At 41.7% G+C, this 11,759-nt stretch overlaps 1 pseudogene; it reads right to left on the bottom strand.

Moving 5' to 3' along the window:
* Nucleotides 1-10,029: 10,029 nt before the first annotated feature.
* LOC119569597 overlaps nucleotides 10,030-11,759 on the bottom strand; it is a 6,063-nt pseudogene continuing 4,333 nt past the window's right edge.

Genomic DNA, 11,759 nt, shown 5'->3' with positions numbered 1-11,759 from the left:
GATTCGATCAAATGGGAGGTATTTTATGTGTCAGAGGGAAAGGGGAATAGGTTGTGAATTGAAAAGGGAATTCAGTGAGGATATCCAACAGGTTAGGGGGTCGAGGAAGAGAGGACAAATAAGGGAAAGCGAGGGCTTCAGTTGCATGAGTATTATAGAGGTGGGTTAGAACATGACATGGAGGTATGAATGTGTGAGGCGGGTGTGACCTATTCGTAAAGGCAAGGGAAGTTTCCCAGTCTCTGTTCTGGTGGTATGGTGCCGACCACGTAGAGACGTAGGTCTTATAGCTTGTAGTTTATTGGTGGTCAGACCAGACCAGAAAGATTGCCAACGGTTATAGAGGAAAGTTTTGATGTGAGAGTAGGTGGCTGGAATGTGTGAAAAGCGGGTTTGGTGGTTGTGGACAAGGTAGTAGATCTAGCCAAGGCATCTGCCTTTTTCATTGCCGGGGATCCCGACATGGCTGGGTATCCAGCAAAATTGAATTGTCGGAAGATCAAGGAATGAAAAGGTAGGAGTGCGCATGTTGAAGTGGGTGGGGCAATCAGAGTTGAGAAGGATAAGGTTAACGAACGGCCCCGGGAAGAGGTAGCAGAGGTCCCCAACTGCAGAAGGAAACTTTGCCTACTTGTTTTGGAGAGGGTATTATCGGAGTTAGGGGCTGTTGGGGGAATCATAAAGAATCTATCCCATTTGGCTGGGCTAATTAGGGTACTTAAAAGGTTTGTAGAAGTGGGAATTGTAGAGGGGCAAGGATGAGTGGAGGAGGGAGTAGCGTGGAGTGAGACAGTACTATGGGGATGAGGACAATAGGGATGAAGAGATGTAATAAGGGAGGAGCAGGTGCATCTTTTGAAAGTGAAGTTATAATCTGGATAGATAATTTGGGATGGGTCAAGTTGATAGCTTGTGTTGACAAGGGAGGTGTAGTAGCAGTGGTCAGAGCTGTGATCAAAGGAGACCCGGGGGTCAACAAACCAGGGGAGTTAGATTCTGAGAGACAATTTGATAAAAGGACAACCCTCAATGCTCCTAACAAGGATACTAAAATCTTCATTACTGGCCATGGTAAGCCAGAAATACATGGAGAAGATAAAAGGTTCATCCCTCAGGGTTTCCATGAGTAAGGGCTAGACAATCAACCAAGGGAATACCTTGCCTATGGCTCCTTGATGCTATTCATGACTGGCACAAAGTCAGCCTTTCATCCTTTCAACACCGCTTTTACACCTAAGAAATTGGACAGGGGAAGCAGTTGGGGGAGATAAGGAAAAGGAAAGTAAGAGAAGAAAAAACATGAAAAATTTGTTGAGACAAGGGCTAAGGCCCAAGGTAGGGGAGATCCCCAACATTCTGTCTCCTAAACCCCCCAGGACAAAAACATGCAAAAAAATTGAGGGAATACTGGCCAAAGTAAGCCTAGAGTACATTGGGGAGAGAAATAGTCCACCCCTCAGGGTCTCCAGTGAGGGGTAAGGGCTTGAAAAACTAAATGGGAATACCATGCACATGGCTTCCCCAGGCCAATCCATGACTGTCACAAAGTCAAAAACTTCATCCTCTCAACATGGCTCTCACACCTTCAGAAGTGTATTTTGGAAGGGGTTGGAAAAGAGAAGGAAACAAAGGGGGGCTGAGGCCCAAGTCTCTGCCTCCTAAACCACCCCACAACAACAACGAGCAAGGGATTGTGGGAATAAAGACATTTCAAAACTGCTATGCCTTTTCCCCACATATATTCAGAGGCTTCATATACTGTCAAAACTGCACTGAATCATACACTAACTGTCAACCAAACCATGTGCCATAAAGATTGTTCAGGTTAAGCTTTTATATCATTGGAATGGATGTGGGAATAATGGATTCCTTCAGTTATAAATTGATCTAACAATCTTTTTATTATTATTACATTTTAAAGTCTGTACATTGAAATTATGCTTTATTTATACTCACTTTATATTTCTTCAGGAAAAATTATTCAGAAATGAAAAATAAATGTGACACTAATAAAACCTTCAAAATTATATTTTTTGTAAAAAAATAAATGCTTGCCTCCTTCAAAGATTTTACTTTATCATCAGTAGTGTTATGAACCCTTTAAAATAGAGATGCTTTTGTTAATGGTTAATGGTTAAAAGCAAGATAAATATGCTAGACATCTAAGGTCATGTAGCACTATAGTTAATGTTGGGGAAGGGTGGTTGAGTTAGTGATTAGTTGTCTAAGCTGGGCAAAGGAATTGGTGAGTGAAAGGGTTAGGGTCGGGTGTGGTAAGGAGTTAGATTAGATGAAGGATATGTATGCGTTTGAGGAAAGAGAATAGGTTGTTGAAACAGAAAGTGTGGGATTCTGTAAGGATGTCTGATAGGTTGGGAGGTCGGTGAAGGGAGGATAGGTGGGGGAAAGCAGAGGTAAGTATGGACCAGACATAAAGGGAATGTGGGGAAGAGACAAAATGATAATTGGGGATTGGTATTGGATGTGTAAGAAAGGTCTCTTGAAGGCATACAGTAGATGGGTTATAAGAGGAAAGGATATGAATATTCCAATGAAGGATAGTTATACTTTAGTGATATAGATTGTAGTACGTTTTGGAGATTTTGAGGGGAAGCAGCTAGAGGGTGGGATAAAGACCGAGAGGTCTGAGATGGGAGAGGTGTGGGAGTTGGTGTTCTACTAGGAGGGGTATTAGGAGACAGAAGGTCTGTGGAAGGGGATACTTGTGACATAAGGGATTCGCGTGTGTATCAAGGAGGGAGTGGAAGGGATAGAGGGGATGGTGGGAGGGTTACATAAGGGATTCACGTGTGTATCCAGGAGGGAATGGAAGGGATAGAGGGGATGGTGGGGGGGTTAATGTGGGCGAGTTGGGGTCGGGGGGATGGGCTGTGTTGGGAGGGGTTAGGAGGATAGGGTGTGGGGGGGATATCATTAGGAGGAGGATGGATATCAGCATTTACTTGGATTTGTGAAAGGAGCAGGAGTTGTAAGATTTGGAGGTTGAGTGTCAGTTTTCATTAAGTAATCTTGAATATTTTCAATAGTTTCTTCTGAGGAGTTGGTTGGGGAGTTTTGGGGGATAAAGGATTTCTTGTGAGGGGGGGAAGAGAGGATTGGTGTCTCAAGCGTAGGGGCAAAGGAAGGTGGAGGTGTTTGTGTGGTAGGGGAAGAGGGGGTGGAACGTTTGTTCTGTCTGTTACGGGTAGTGCGAGGAGGGAGAGGGGAAGGTGTTGGGGTTGTAGTGGTGATTGGAGTATCTGTAGTAGAGATTGGAGTGTCTGAGTTTAGGATGGCAAAAGAGTTTGACTGGGGAAGGTAGGAGGTAGAAGAGGGGGAGTTAGATGTAGGGGTGGGTGGGTTTAAGAGAATTGGTAGAATGAGCAGTATTACTGGAGTAAGGAGTAAGGGAGAAACCACGTCGACGTGCTTCCTGTCTGGCTTCACGTAGTGTGAGTCCAAGTTTGAATCTGAGAGTTGCTACCTCAGACTCAAACTTGTAGGTGGGACAGCCCCTATAAAATACATTATGGGGGCCACCACAGTTGGCACATGTGCGTGATTGTGCAGAGCATTTAGATCGGGTATGGCCAGGTTGGGCACATAGTGGGCATCTGGCTGTGGAACGGCAATGTTTGGCTGGGTGTCCTAGACGCCAACAATTTTGGCACTGACGTGGAGGGGGTTGGTATGGACGAACAGGGAGGGATTCTCCTCCTATGTAGACGTTAAAGGGAAGGTCATGTCTACGGAAGGTAATTTTGGCTATGTTAGTGGGTTTCTTTCGATGACCTCTGGGGGGAATGGAGTAGCATTGTACTGACGTTGCATCATAGTCTGAGAGAGGCAAGTAGGTCTTCTCCACAATCTGACCAATCTTTGTCATAGATTGGGCAATTTGCTGGGGAGATTGAAACTGTTCCGGTGCAAGTATTGAGGGTTGGATGGGGTTCTGCAAGGATGGGGTTACCATATATGTCTGTTAGTTTTGTTAATGCTATAGCTTGGTTTTCGGATGTTACTGTGACAAGACGGGAGCGGTTGGGTCGTCTACGGAAAGAGACTTTACCTACTTGTTTTTGGAGACATTGTTGGAAGAGAAGGGTGTTGTCAGAGTAGGGAGCTGTGGGAGGGATCACGAAAAATCGGTCCCATTTGGCTGCGCTGAAGAGGGTATTCAATATTGTTGTAGTGGTAGGGGTAGTAGAAGGGCGGGTGCGTGACGATGGAGTAGTGTTGAGGGAGGTAGTGTTATGGGGAGGTGGGCAATAAGGCTGTAAGGTATTAATAAGGGAGGATGGGGTGGTTGATGTTGGAGGTTGTGGGGGTAGAGGTGTTGAAGTTGAGCGTGCTGGGAGAGTGGAAATGTTCCTTAAGGATTGGTTGTTGGCTACTGTACTAGTAGGCATTGATGAGGGGGTAGTTGTTGCAGTGTTCGGAGCCGGGTCAAAGGAGAGCCTGGGGTCAGGGAATCTGGTGGGTTTACATCGTTGGGGCTATTTGATAAAGGGGCAAGCCTCATTGCCCCTAATAGTGGAGATAAGTTTTCATTACTGGCCATGGTAAGCCTGGATTATGTTGGGGATAAAAACAGTCCACCCCTCAGGGTCCCCTTGAGGGGTAAGGGCTAGGTAACTAAATCAGGGGAATACCGTGCCCATGGCTCCCTCAGGCCGTTCAGGACTGGCACAAAGTCAGCCTTTCATCCTTTCAGCACGGCTCTCCACCTTAGGAGGTGGATAGCAGAAGGGTTTGGTGAAGGGACAGAAACGAAAAGTGGGAAGGAAAAAAAAAAGACCATGCAAAATTAGTTGAGTCGAGGGCTGAGTCCCAAGGTTGGGGAGTTCCCCATCATTGGGTCCCAGTCTCCGCCTCCTAAGCCCCCCCACGACAACAACGGGCAAGGGATTGGGGGGGGAGATGGTTAATGGTTAATGGTTAATGGTTAAAAGCAAGATAAATGTGCTAGACATCTAAGGTCATGTAGCACTATAGTTAATGTTAGGGAAGGGTGGTTGAGTTAGTGATTAGTTGTCTAAGCTGGGCAAAGGAATTGGTGAGTGAAAGGGTTAGGGTCGGGTATGGTAAGGAGTTAGATTAGATGAAGAATATGTATGCGTTTGAGGAAAGAGAATAGGTTGTTGAAGCAAAAAGTGTGGGATTCTGTAAGGATGTCTGATAGGTTGGGGGGTCGGTGAAGGGGGATAGGTGGGGGAAAGCAGAGGTACGAGTTGTTTCAAAACGTGGGCACGGCAGTAGGATGTGTGGGATTGGAGTGTCTGGTGGTGTATTGACTTTATGAGAGTTAATGAGTTACATAAGGGATTCACGTGCGTAAGGAGGGAGTGGAAGGGATAGAGGGGATTGTGGGAGGGCTAATGTGGGCGGGGTTGGGGTCGGGGGGGATGGGCTGTGTTGGGAGGGGGTAGGAGGATAAGTATCGGGGGGATATCGTTAGGAGGAGGATGGATATCAGCAGTTACTTGGAGTGTGGAAGGAGCAGGAGTTGTAAGATTTGGAGGTTGAGTGTCAGTTTTCATTAGGTAATCTTGAATATTTTCAATGGTTTCTTCTAAGGAGTTGGTTTGGGAGTTTTGGGGGATATAGGATTTCTTGTGAGGGGGGGAAGAGAGGACTGGTGTCTCAAGCATAGAAGCAAAGGAAGGTAGAGGTGATTGTGTGGTAGGGGAAGAGGGGGTGGAACGTTTGTTCTGTCTGTTACGGGTAGTGCGAGGAGGGAGAGGGGAAGGTGTTGGGGTTGTAGTGGTGATTGAAATATCTGTAGTAGAGATTGGAGTGTCTGGATTTAGGATGGCAAAAGAGTTTGACAGGGGAAGATAGGAGGTAGAAGAGGGGGGGTTAGATGTAGGGGGGCTGGGTTTAGGAGAATTGGTAGAATGAGCAGTATTACTGGAGTAAGGAGTAAGGGAGAAACCACGTCGACGTGCTTCTTGTCTGGCTTCACAGTTAGCACATGTGCGTGATTGTGCAGGGCAGTTAGATCGGGTATGGCCAGGTTGGGCACATAGTGGGCATCTGGCTGTGGAATGGCAATGTTTGGCTGGGTGTCCTAGACGCCAACAATTTTGGCACTGACGTGGAGGGGGTTGGTATGGACGAACAGGGAGGGATTCTCCTCCTATGTAGACGTTAAAGGGAAGGTCATGCCTACGGAAGGTAATTTTGGCTATGTTAGTGGGTTTCTTTCGATTACCTCTGGGGGGAATGGAGTAGCATTGTACTGACGTTGCATCATAGTCTGAGAGAGGCAAGTAGGTCTTCTCCACAATCTGACCAATCTTTGTCATAGATTGGGCAATTTGCTGGGGAGATTGAAACTGTTCCGGTGCAAGTATTGAGGGTTGGATGGGGTTCTGCAAGGATGGGGTTACCATATAGGTCTGTTAGTTTTGTTAATGCTATAGCTTGGTTTTCGGATGTTACTGTGACAAGACGGGAGCGGTCGCGTGAGCTACGGAAAGAGACTTTACCTACTTATCTTTGGAGACATTGTTGGAAGAGAAGGGTGTTGTCAGAGTAGGGAGCTGTGGGAGGGATCACGAAAAATCAGTCCCATTTGGCTGCGCTGAAGAGGGTATTCAAAATTGTTGTAGAGATAGGGGTAGTAGAAGGGCGGGGGCGTGACGAAGATGGAGTAGTGTTAAGGGAGGTAGTGTTATGGAGAGGTGGGCAATAAGGCTGTAAGGTATTAATAAGGGAGGATGGGGTGGTTGATGTTGGAGGTTGTGGGGGTAGAGGTGTTGAAGTTGAGATTGCTGGGAGAGTGGGAATGTTCCTTAAGGGTTGATTGTTGGCTACTGTACTAGTAGGTATTGATGAGGGGTAGTTTTTTGCAGTGTTCGAGCCGTGGTCAAAGGAGAGCCTGGGGTCAGGGAATCTGGTGGGTTTACATCGTTGGGGCTATTTGATAAAGGGGCAAGCCTCATTGCCCCTAATAGTGGGGATAAGTTTTCATTACTGGCCATGGTAAGCCTGGATTATGTTGGGGATAAAAACAGTCCACCCCTCAGGGTCCCTTTGAGGGGTAAGGGCTAGATAACTAAATCAGGGGAATACCGTGCCCATGGCTCCCTCAGGCCGTTCAGGACTGGCACAAAGTCAGCCTTTCATCCTTTCAGCACGGCTCTCACACCTTAGGAGGTGGATAGCAGAAGGGTTTGGTGAAGGGACAGAAACGAAAAGTGGGAAGGAAAAAAAAAAAGACCATGCAAAATTAGTTGAGTCGAGGGCTGAGTCCCAAGGTTGGGGAGTTCCCCATCATTGGGTCCCAGTCTCCGCCTCCTAAGCCCCCCCACGACAACAACGGGCAAGGGATTGGGGGGGGGAGATGCTTTTGTGCTGTTAGACTTATAAGCCATTTCTGCAAAGCTGAATACAGCCATACTGTAATCTTTTAAGAAATGAGGGAAAAATAAAACAACATTCATTTTTCTTTCTGACGGCTCTTTGTCTGAGCCTTGGAGCTTTTATCATCATCAGATGCTTGATCTTTTGTTTCTCAAAAACTCCATAAATTTTATTTTCTTTATACCTTTCCAATATCTATTTTTTACCTAAAACTTTAAAACTGTACAATTCCAGTAAATTGTTGTGATTAACAGAGAACATTTGTTTTCTTATGAAATGAAAATATTTCCTAATTCAAAAAATATCTTAGTGGACTTCCAAAACCACCATTTTTTTCATTAAACTAATTCATTTTAAACTTGGACAGTTATGAAAATAGAATTTCTTATCATAAAATTAAAAACAGCCTTAACATCATATTAGCATCATATTCATTTACCCTAATGTTTCAGATAAGAATACATTTGTAAGACCTAATAACCACTACGATTCAAATTTATTCAATCAATTCATTTTTATGTGAGGGTGTATTAGTATGTGCAGGCACTTGTGTGTTTTACCTGCACAGGGGTGTGCATGCACATGTGTGTGCAAGTGTCACACAAATGTTAAGCATCAGTATCACTGCCAATGTCAATGTGAGTGTTAATGTCAGTGTGAGTGAGTCTGAGCATGTGTGTGTGAGCTGTGAGCTGTGAGTGTGAGTGTGAGTGTGAGTGTGAGTGTGAGTGTGAGTGTGAGTGTGAGTGTGAGTGTGAGTGTGAGTGTGAGTGTGGGGAGTGTGAGTAAGAGTATGCATATGCGTATGCGTATGTGTATGCGTATGAATCCGAGTCTGAGTCTAAGTCGGAGTTGAGTATGAGTGCGAGAGTGAGTGTGGATGTGAATGAATGCATGTATGTGCATGTGCAAGTGTTAATCAAATGTAAATATTATATCACATATTAGGATACAAATGTTAGAATTCTATCACAAAAATAAATTAAATACTTAGCACTAATTATATCATCCATGACAAAAATTGTATTAATTCCAAGTAGTTAAGGTAAACAAGAAGAAAAAAAAAATGGGGCAGGTCCATGCAGCAATCATGTCTGTGCTCTCCAGTATACATAATTCAAAATTTTGATGAAATCAATAGATGCATTGTGGATATTTGAAAATAATCAGGTAATTTTCCACACTTGACTTATTTACTTGATTATATAGAAAAAAATAGTCAGTTTAAATGCTAATTAATTCTAAAATTCCAGAATTAGCTAGTACCCATCTAAATAAGGCTGATGGAGATATAGAAGGATTACTATTTTTCACTGGAAATTTACACCTGATGGTAAATTGCCCTTCAAGAAGGGTAGAATATTAAACTATAGTATTTATTTCTAAGAATGCTTAATGCTAAGATTATGCTGCCAGAAGAAGTAACATATATACAATGCATCTTCTAATCATACAAGCAGTTGTATAATGCATATGCAACTTGTAGAAAGTATAGTAACCAAACCTATGACAATGCAAAAAAAAACCACTCTTGTTGGATTATGCCTTTTGCAAGAGCTTTACACACAACAGCACAAAGGTGTTACGATACCATGTCCACTATAACTTCATTTATAAATTATATTTACACAGAGATGGCTCCATGAGTACTTAGTCAACAAGGAATCTATTATGAGGCCTACCTAATATTAACAATTTTGTTTTCCTTGATTTTTTGGGGGAGGAATTCTTTTTATTACAATTATTATTGTTGATATAATTATGATAATAGTGTTAATATTCATAACAACATTGATAACTATAACAATAGTATTAAAATAAAAAATGTAAAAATCCCAAAAAGCAAAAAATAAGTGTGGTTAGATAGACCTAGCAACAAAACTCCTTGGTGGCAAAGTGCTTGTGAAGCCATCTATATGTAAACAAAATTGACAAAACAAAACTAAAGTAGATAATGTACCAATGGGTTTAGTCAGAGGCTATGTAATTCATCAAAATCATGCAAATGGACTTCTATCTATTCTCAATATATAAATAAATGAAAAACACACTGGCATTGTTAATTGTCTATCTATATATATAAATCTAGCCATGAAGTAACCAAATATGTGTTCCTAATTTTTAACCACTAACTCTATTCACAGCCCATATCCTTTGAAAACATTCAACCAATAGAAACCAATTCACATAATAATTTCACGCTATAGCACCCAATGAAAGAGGCAAATATTTTCACAGGTAGGTTCAAAAGAAAGCTTCATAAACAGGTCTAGCTGTTTACATAGACTGTGTTTACCCATGCTAATCTAGTGTTTACTTAGTTCTTTACTCTGCAAGATTTCTCATTTTCCATAATATGACATCATGCTTTAGCACTATATTACATAAACACAAGCAATATATATTTGCCTGAGCAACATTACTTCACATTATTTGAGCCATAAAGATACACTATCTAATTTTTTGGTTAATATCACAAAACACACACTATTCATCCATTTAGAAAATAATGCAAACTCTGCACTACAAAACTACAATTATTTCTCCACATATTAAATGCTATTGTACACATGCTTCGCATTAAATATGCTTCACAGACAGCTCAATCTCAACAATAAAACTGATTGTCTTATTCAATATTTAAAAATAAAATCAAATGCCTATCACACATTTACACGTTTATTCTATAACTTCTCATTAGCATAATTTTCTTTACAGCATTGGAATGCTAACACAACGATTATATATCCTTTGGTGGCTCATACTCAGTTGCCCTGAGGAATTTCAAACCATCCCCAGTGAGAGGTGATGGTATAAAAGGGGAAATCCAAGCAATTCTCCATCTCCTGCCCAACACATCAACAATATTCTGGCGCAAACTCAGATTGTAGTCATGTATGTTATGCTTCATCTCATACTGAGTCTGCCCTTGACATATGGCCTTAGCCTGCATCAGTAATAAGTATGACACCATTAAGAGGTCGCAAGACCAAGTGTGTGCAAAGTAGCTACAAGGAGACCCCACAAATTAATGGCTCCAAAAGAAGAGCAAAATGTGGAGCAAGTAAACAGAGGAAAAAATACATGACTGGGAGATTTATCGTTTCATACACATACTCCCACTGATAGTAAATTCCATACAAAGCTCCAATAAATATATAAAAGATTCCCATCAAAAAGTAACGTGTGGTTATGGTAGCCAACACAGCAACCTGAAAAAAAAAAACATATAATGAAAATTTCTGATTATAAATCTGAAATAATTTCACTAAAACTATTATACATGTTTCAACCCATAAAGCACGCTATGTCCTATATTCAACCATGCTCAGGTGAGGACACAGCAAACTGAACAATTATTCAACAGGACACCAGAAAATCACTGTGATGTCTATTACTCCATAATGTAAATTTTAAAGTAATGGATCTGGGTGACGTGACAATCATATCATGAAAAGAAATAGCTGAGGGCCAGGTGACAGGAATATGCCATCATTAAAAATTTGGCTGAGAGCTCATCAGAGATTAGACTCAGTGAGCATTTAGGAAGAGGCTTTTACATCATTTCCACTGGTAAATGAGGATGGTATACACCATCTACAAGCCATGACTGGAAAAGTGCCATAACTGGCAGTGTAGGATATGTTACAGAAAATTTATTATGAAAATAAAAAAAATTACAAAAATGACACAATGTTACTTAATCAACCTAGAGACACAATATGGAGTATACTCAACAAAAACTATTATCCTCCTAATACAGTATAACTAATGAAATATATGGACCTAGGAAAATATCACAAAAAAATACACTTGTGCAGAAAAAAAAAATGTAAAGGGGAGGTAAGGACTCTTGATACGACACAGGAGTGTTCATGTGAGTCACGCCTAAAGGCTACACATCCAGGAGTGGCACCTCTCAAGAAAGCCTAATGCCCAGATTTTGGTCAGGGTGTGGGTTGCAAAGCACCCCGATCTAACAGGTTAATTAACTGATACCAAAAATACAACTTAAAAATTCAGAAGTAGTATACATAGCTTATTTCCAGTATTTAAGAAAAGTAAAATCTGAAATTCAGAGGCAGAGATCTATTACATTACAATACTATATCAGTTCTTGGTATTTTAAGCTTGAGATTCTGAAATAATGGCAGTACATCCTTGGGGAATGTATCTTAATTTAAAAATTCTTATGATGGCAAGGGTCCATAATGCATTCATCAGTTCTACCACTTAGTTTTGACTCAGTTTTTGCAATAAATAGCAACAATTTACATTTCTTCAGAACATGGTATATCCAATGATAACATATTTCTGGTGACATGCAAAATCAAAGAGAATTGGCCTTGTCTGGGCCTTTTTATTTTATTTTTAAACATTGAAATCTGATA

This window comes from Penaeus monodon, unplaced genomic scaffold (assembly GCF_015228065.2).
Source record: "Penaeus monodon isolate SGIC_2016 unplaced genomic scaffold, NSTDA_Pmon_1 PmonScaffold_1692, whole genome shotgun sequence".
In the NCBI taxonomy this organism is placed as follows: domain Eukaryota; kingdom Metazoa; phylum Arthropoda; class Malacostraca; order Decapoda; family Penaeidae; genus Penaeus; species Penaeus monodon.
Note: the sequence above shows the minus strand (reverse complement) of the source record. Positions and strands in the feature narration are given on the sequence as shown.